This window comes from Mirounga leonina, unplaced genomic scaffold (assembly GCF_011800145.1).
Source record: "Mirounga leonina isolate KUSES-001 unplaced genomic scaffold, KU_Mleo_1.0 Mir_199, whole genome shotgun sequence".
NCBI lineage: Eukaryota > Metazoa > Chordata > Mammalia > Carnivora > Phocidae > Mirounga > Mirounga leonina.
In genome coordinates this window covers 3204954-3212090 of record NW_023270498.1, presented here as the reverse complement: position 1 = coordinate 3212090, position 7137 = coordinate 3204954, and the positions used below count along the sequence as shown (strand labels likewise).

General features: G+C 44.4%; 1 pseudogene; it reads right to left on the bottom strand.

Moving 5' to 3' along the window:
* Positions 1 to 5629: 5629 nt before the first annotated feature.
* On the bottom strand, positions 5630 to 6078 carry LOC118024588 (annotated as a pseudogene).
* Positions 6079 to 7137: the final 1059 nt, after the last annotated feature.

Sequence of the window (7137 nt, the reverse complement as noted above, 5' to 3'; positions counted from 1 at the left end):
GTCCTGGGATCGAGTCCCACATCTCGAGCTCCCTGCTCAGTGGGGAGCCTGCTTCCCCCTCAGCCTCTCTCTCTCTCATCAATAAATAAATAAAATCCTTAAAAAATTATTTCTTAGGATAAGACATGCAAAATTGAATTAGGGAAAGTTGAAAATAGAGGTCGGAAATCTCAATCTCATGCATGAAATTGCTCAAATACTAACTACCACCCTCTTTTTTTCTTATTTTTCTCCCCAGAAATCTGCATTTGACACACTTGTTCCAACAAGCTGTTGATCCATGACGGCGCCTTAGCTGGATTTCCTTGTTTTGCTGGGGAACTTCTTCTCTGCAGCTGAAACTAGGCTCCTTCTTGAAAAGAGCAACATTTATAAACTTACTTTCTTGTCCTGTAATTGGTATCTCCAAATCAAGAAATGATAGTAACTGCAATTTAAAGAAGTCTTAAATCCTTGGACAAAGTGATGTGCTTGCTCTTCCTGTCTACCTACAAAAACAATGGTGTAGAATTTAAATGGGTCGAATTTAAAATGGGTTTCCAAGTGTGTAAGGATTAACTCTGTTCTATTATTAATTAGAAGCACCTTATGACCAATAGAGCTATTCATTTTATCAAATATTTCATGATGACTTGTACATAGCACATTTTAAATTGCTTTAGCATTACAAAGAACTGTGAGAAAGACTGAAATCTGCTTCACTTGCTCCTTTCAAGGGGATGCAGACACACAAACACACCAGATTCCCTCTGCCAGCTAATGAACTCTCCCCTGCACGGAATTTAATTTTGCCACCTGGCACTTTTGTCTGAGACTGTTATGACTTTAGAAAAAAATACACCAATGTCTTATAAAAGTAAAATAGAAATGTTGTCACAATAGAAACAACCAATTAATAATCGTTTATGGATATTCAAAAAAACCCAAGATCCCACAGACGTAGCAATGTCTGGGCTTTAGTGAAGCAGTAATTGGCATTGTAGAATAAGGCAACATATTTTAATTGACAACCTCGAGTACAGTTATCCACTAATAAGTGTTTCCAGGTGTTCAAATTGTTACCAGCTGGGAAGTACAGGTTTGATAGGATCCCCTGTCCTGCGGGGACATGGTCTCAGGGCTGTGGCTGGGGGCACAGCATTCCCTGTGCATCTCAAGAGATGCAGACAGCTAGGGGCAGGGTAGGTGCTTAGGAAGAAATGATACCACCTACCCATTTTATTTCCTTTTAAGCATCTTCATTAAAAGGGTGCCTGGGTGACTCAGTCGTTAAGCGTCTGCCTTCGGCTCAGGTCATGATCCCCAGGGTCCTGGGATCGAGCCCCGCATCAGGGAAGCCTGCTCCTCCCTCTCCCACTCCCCCTGCTTGTGTTCCCTCTCTCGCTGTGTCTCTCTCTGTCAAATAAATAAATAAAATCTTTAAAAAAAAAAGTAAGTCACACACCGTTATCAATAGGCAAATGTAAAACTGGCTTTATAAGACAGTATAGCAGGTGCCCGATCTGGAATCCCCACTGAACAGAGAACGGCTGAGAAGGTGCCCCCGTAGCCCCCGAGAGAAGCAGGGCTGGCCAGCCACACAGGGGAAATGAACTCACTGCCTGGGACCCGGGGGGAGACAGGGAGTGAAAAGGAGGTCACAGAGACAGGCTGCAGACAGTGAGTCACGTTACCTGTGGCCACCTGGGAAGTGAGGGTCCGGGGAGGGGGGCTCTGCCAGCAGGGTGGGCCCTGGGGCTGCAAGACAATCCATCCAACATTCTTCTGCACAGGTGAGGGGGAGAAGCTCCCACACTCCCATGGTGGATTTACTGACCTGACTGTGATGCCTAGGCTTCTGGGCACCTCTCCCTTGCTGCTGCCTCTTTGCAGGCCCTGGGCTTGGCCAGAGTGGTTGCTCACAAGTATACATGGATATTTGCACAAGTGAGACATTTTAGCTGCAACTCCTTAAGATCACTGTCCTTGGGCGCCTGGGTGGCTCAGTTGGTTAAGCAACTGCCTTCGGCTCAGGTCATGATCCTGGAGTCCTGGGATCGAGTCCTGCATCGGGCTCCCTGCTTGGCAGGGAGTCTGCTTCTCCCTCAGACCCTCCCCACTCTCCTGCTCTCTCTCTCTCAAATAAATAAATAAATAAAATCTTAAAAAAAAAAAAAAGATCGCTGTCCTTCACACCCCTGCAGGTGGGTGTAGCATGCAGTTACGGTAGGTTTGGGCATTGGGGCTCTGCCAAGGAACACTTACTTGGGGATGCAGGAGTCTGGGTTTATTGGTTTTGGGGTTTGGCGTTACCCTCCTGCGGACTCAGGTCTCTGCTGGTGGACCTGGAATTGGGGTGTGTTCCAGGACCATCCCCCCACCTCTCGGTGGATTCACCGGGCATGGTGGGGGCGGGCAGGGCCATTCATTCATTCCCGGTGCCTGGCAGCACGCGAGTGTGGTAAAGGATGGCGAACAAGGTTTCCAAAATACAAGTATGGATTCTAGTGCTTAAGAATTTCTCCCAAGTCTCAGAGGTCATACACCAGAGAAGCCTGATGGAGGCTGTTCCTAATTTAACACAACAGTACAATTTTACACAACCTTGCCAACAAGGAAATTCCAAACTATCATTAATATTTTTTTGATCGACCATACTAGAAGAAGACTGAATTATCTTTTATTCTACCTAAAACAACAACAACAAAACTATGTTCCAAATAATTGCCTATGAACAAAGGCATTGCCTTCCTTTGGACAAAGAGTAGGGAGCACAATGAAGAAAAGTATCAAATGTTTCAAGTAGTTTATTAATGAAAACAGTATGTTGTTTGCCGGGATTTGGGGATACTTATACTATTCGCAAGCTTCTTAAAATTTGTGATTCATTGTGATGTCTTTCCTCATCTAAATTCGTGTTTATTTCTTTACCTAAGATTTTTGTGTGTATAACTTGATCTCTTCTTCTTAAGGGGGTCATCTAAACTTCATAAGTTCCAGCCCCCACAAAAAATGAGATTTTTCACCTTGGCTTTTCTACAGTTTGGGGTAGCAATATGAGGACATTGAAAGTGAATTCCCCCAGTTGTCATCGTTTTGTTGATGAAGATGATCATGAAGATGACAATGGCGAGGGGACAAATACACCAGATGGGGAGAATTCTGGAAGTTTCCAGGACCCCATCTGAAGGATGGGTGAAATTTGCAGGAAGTGCCTCGCACAGTGGGAACACTGTTCTCAGCCCCAGTTGCGTAAAGACAGGGTGGCAGAAATGGACATTAATCAGAGGGGCCTGGCAGCTGGGGGGTGTCCCGAGAAGAATGGACGAATGTGATGTGTTGGCAGAAATAGCAAGTGGTAAGGGTTGAGGCCAGGCATCAGAGAGTGTTGAATACTTGGGACAGAAGGGACTTCCCGGGGTTAGCAATGGGACACCTCCTGTCACGGAGGGGGTAATGCGGTTATCTCTACTTCTGGAATCCGCAGCCGTGCCCAGAACTGCTAATTATCCTATTTCTAAAATATTCCCTTTTGCCCCTTTCAGAGCACGTGTGTAGATCCCAGAGCAGTCAGATCAGTTCAGAACCGAAGGAAAAACAACTCACTTTTGCAAACATGGGATTAAAAAGGAATCAGATGCACTGAAGATGATTCTACAGATGTTTCCATAACGGCTAGCCTGAAAATGGTGGTGGTTGTAACCAACTAGTCTTTAGCCGCATTTGATGAGGGTGAATGAAGCTCTCATTAGGCAGTATTTGTACACGGCAGAAATTAGCATCACTTTTCTCTTCCCTCCACTTTTTTAGGTTCTGGCCCAAGATTGGTCTTTTTCACCCCCATCTGTTTATTTCCTTTGATGTTCTCTGCAGAAAGTGACAGCCACTTGGGTCTCTCAGCTATCATTTGCGCAAATAAAACCTGACGGGGCTTTCATAAAATAATGTCAATAGTATATCAAATTTCTCCCAACATAGTCACACAGCTGCAGTAACCACAGGGAACAAAAAGCCGCCTTCAACCATAATTTATACAATCATAAATGCAGTGCAATGTTCTCCTTAAAAACAGCCCGGATACCCTATAAACAGGATGAGAAATCATCAAGTCCTTGTTGTTTACTTCCTTTCCTTCTTTTGAAATCATTGGAAAAGTTCTGTTGCCTTGTTTGTTGGCTTACCTTTCTTCCCGCCTCTGGTTAAATTGCATTATAAATGTGGTGTGTATTTGTGAAGAAGGGGTCTTGAAATATGTGACCAGATACACACACCAATGTGGTGTGTATTTGTGAAGAAGGGGACTTGAAAGACCAAAAATGAGCTGATTTCTCTGTTAATAAGGAAAAGTTCCATAAGTTTTGTATTAACACTTCAAGGTTGAAGAGGACCACATATTGGAATCGAGAACATGGGGAAGAGCTCGAGGCCAAGTCAGAAATGATGACATGCCGTGTTTGCGAAGGTAAAAAGGAAGTGTGTAGACCCCAATACAAAAGTACACATGTGACCTGAAGGAGATGAGATTCGTTCCTTTATTCTCTAACCTTCATCATAAGAATCTGTGAATCTAGGCTATTTACCTACCAAAATAAGAAGCTCTGAACTCAGCATGATGGGGCATTCTTATCAGGATGAACACACCACAGCAAAACAGAAGCTCTGCCTTCAGGATTCAGAGAACTAGTGCGGATAATGGGAAGGAGGAGGCGGAGGGGGGGCTTGGACAAGATCAGTGTGATTGTTGTCTCTGCAGTCAAGCGGATGTCATGTTGAGGTGGCACAGAAGCTAGACACCCATGAAGAAGTCCTAAACACCCTACAGATTTGATACAATTGCAGGAAAGCAACGTATCTGTGCAGGTTGACCTCAGACAGTGGACAGATCTGTAAGAAGAAATATGAAGATGGAGGATACAGGAAAGTAGACGCAGAAAGGTTGAAACGTGTTTGGGAATAAGAATAAACTCAGTTGTGAGCACAAGAGGCGTTTCTGGAATACAGGTCTATGGCAAAAATTAATTTAAAAATGTTGGCTTAAACAAGTTAAAGGTGTTTTTCTTCTATAAAATGGATCAGTGTCTTTAATATAGTGCGAGGCTGTCAGAGGCCATGGTTTGCAGTGGGGAGGCATTTTTTCTCATTTGCACCATCACTGGGACTGAGATCTTGACTCCTGGTCCACCTTGGCTGTTGGGCTCCAGCCTGAGGGTTCCTGGGAGGGCAAGTCAGTTTTTCAGCCCTGGCCAGCTGGGCTCAGAAGAAATGGGGAAAAAGAGATGGTAGATAGTAGCCTGAAGGTTCACCTGAACTTTCAAGTTCAGGAGAAGACACATTTCCTACCAGTGACTAAAGCTTGCTGTGCACCTGGGGAAGGGCTGTGCCTCCAGTTAGAGATGCTGCTCCTGCCTCCGCACCCCTGCCTGGCCTCAAAGGTGATCTGCCATGATGATTGCAAAAAAGCCCTACCTTGAGGCAAAGAGACGGTTCCCAAGGTCCCCTTGTGGACACAAGTTCTAAAAGAAGAGTCTATAGTCTTTAGCAGTCACTATGTGTACCCTCCTCTCTACCTACTTCATAAGGAAGATAATAAACACAGACAGATTTTTTTTTGGAATTTTTTAGTTCATGTCTCTCATTAATCCATATATAATCACTTGTCTTCTGCTTTGTGGATGCAATGGGTCGGACAATATTCCTCACAATAATGTCTGTCAAAGTGGCTGGTCATAAAATCTCCACCACCACAATCAGTCAAAGGGCATTCGCAACAAAAGCGACTCATTCTGCCATTCTCTACATCCTACAGTATTTGAGAAGAGCCCCTCTGCCTTGTGCTCGTCTTCTTGGGAGTGGTTTAAGATTTCTTCCTTTTCTCAGCTCTACCACAAGCTCTCGACACAGGGTGAAGAGTGGACTCCTTTGAAAACTGTCACCAGACAATGGCCATCTTCCAGTTGTCTGCCAGCGAAATCAGACTCTGCTGATCAGGGGGAATCCCTTCCTCGTCCTGGATCTTGGTCTCTACTTTTTCTCTTGTACTGAGAATTCCACCTCTCGAGTGATGGTCTTCCCTGTAAGGGTTTACGTGAAAATCTACATCTTGGCAGTGCCTCAACCTGACGTTGAGCAAAAGGAAGAGATGGGTCCATCCTGGGGATGCAGAGCAAAGTGTGACAGGATGGTTGCTGGCCAAAGAGATGGACAGAATTTTTACAAGGTCTTCTTACAAACAACCAAACAGTTACATCTGAAAGAACAATAGCATTATCTCATTGTTCCTGGAGTACTAATAAACTTAAGTACCTGGGCACTAATTTGGACGCCCTCTGGCGTGAAGTTTATGACATGTCTCATTTCCTTTTTGTGTGATTTATCATCTCTCCAATGAATGACCTTCCCATCCTCCTTGGCAGGATATGCATGCTAACTCCCACTGCATGTCCATCCATTAAAAGCCTGAATCTTCGGGCGCCTGGGTGGCTCAGTTGGTTAAGCAACTGCCTTCGGCTCAGGTCATGATCCTGGAGTCCCTGGATCGAGTCCCGCATCGGGCTCCCTGCTCAGAGAGGAGCCTGCTTCTCCCTCTAACCCTCCCCCCTCTCATGTACTCTCTCTCTCTCTCATTCTCACTCTCTCAAATAAATAAATAAATCTTTAAAAAAAAAAAAAAAGCCTGAATCTTCTGACAACATGCCCCGAACGCTATCGCCCAAAGAGCTCTCTTTCTAATTGAGTCTGAAGCATAAATAATAATAATAGCACTTTTAATTCTGGGAAATAACAATAGGAGGGAATTCATGATAGGAACAAATATCAAAAATTAGGATTTATTAACATCAGAGCATAGACATTGTCCTGCAGAACAAAGCCCGTGGGTATTTACATAAGACCTGTCTGCTACTGTTGTTGTCTGGTTTGGCTTTCATTCTCAATTCATAGGTCTTCAAAGGAGGGCATGTGGGAAAATATGAGGAACGTGTCTGAAAGTAAGTGGTTCAGTGGCCCATCCTGGAAAATGCAGTTGGAACTTGATGCATGGTTCAGGAACCATGGTCTATATATAACACGTCACTCCTCTAGTTTGTCTTGTCCATATTGGTTGGCAAATTCCTTTGAGAAGCACACACACACACATGCACGTAGGCAGAAGCTCTCTCT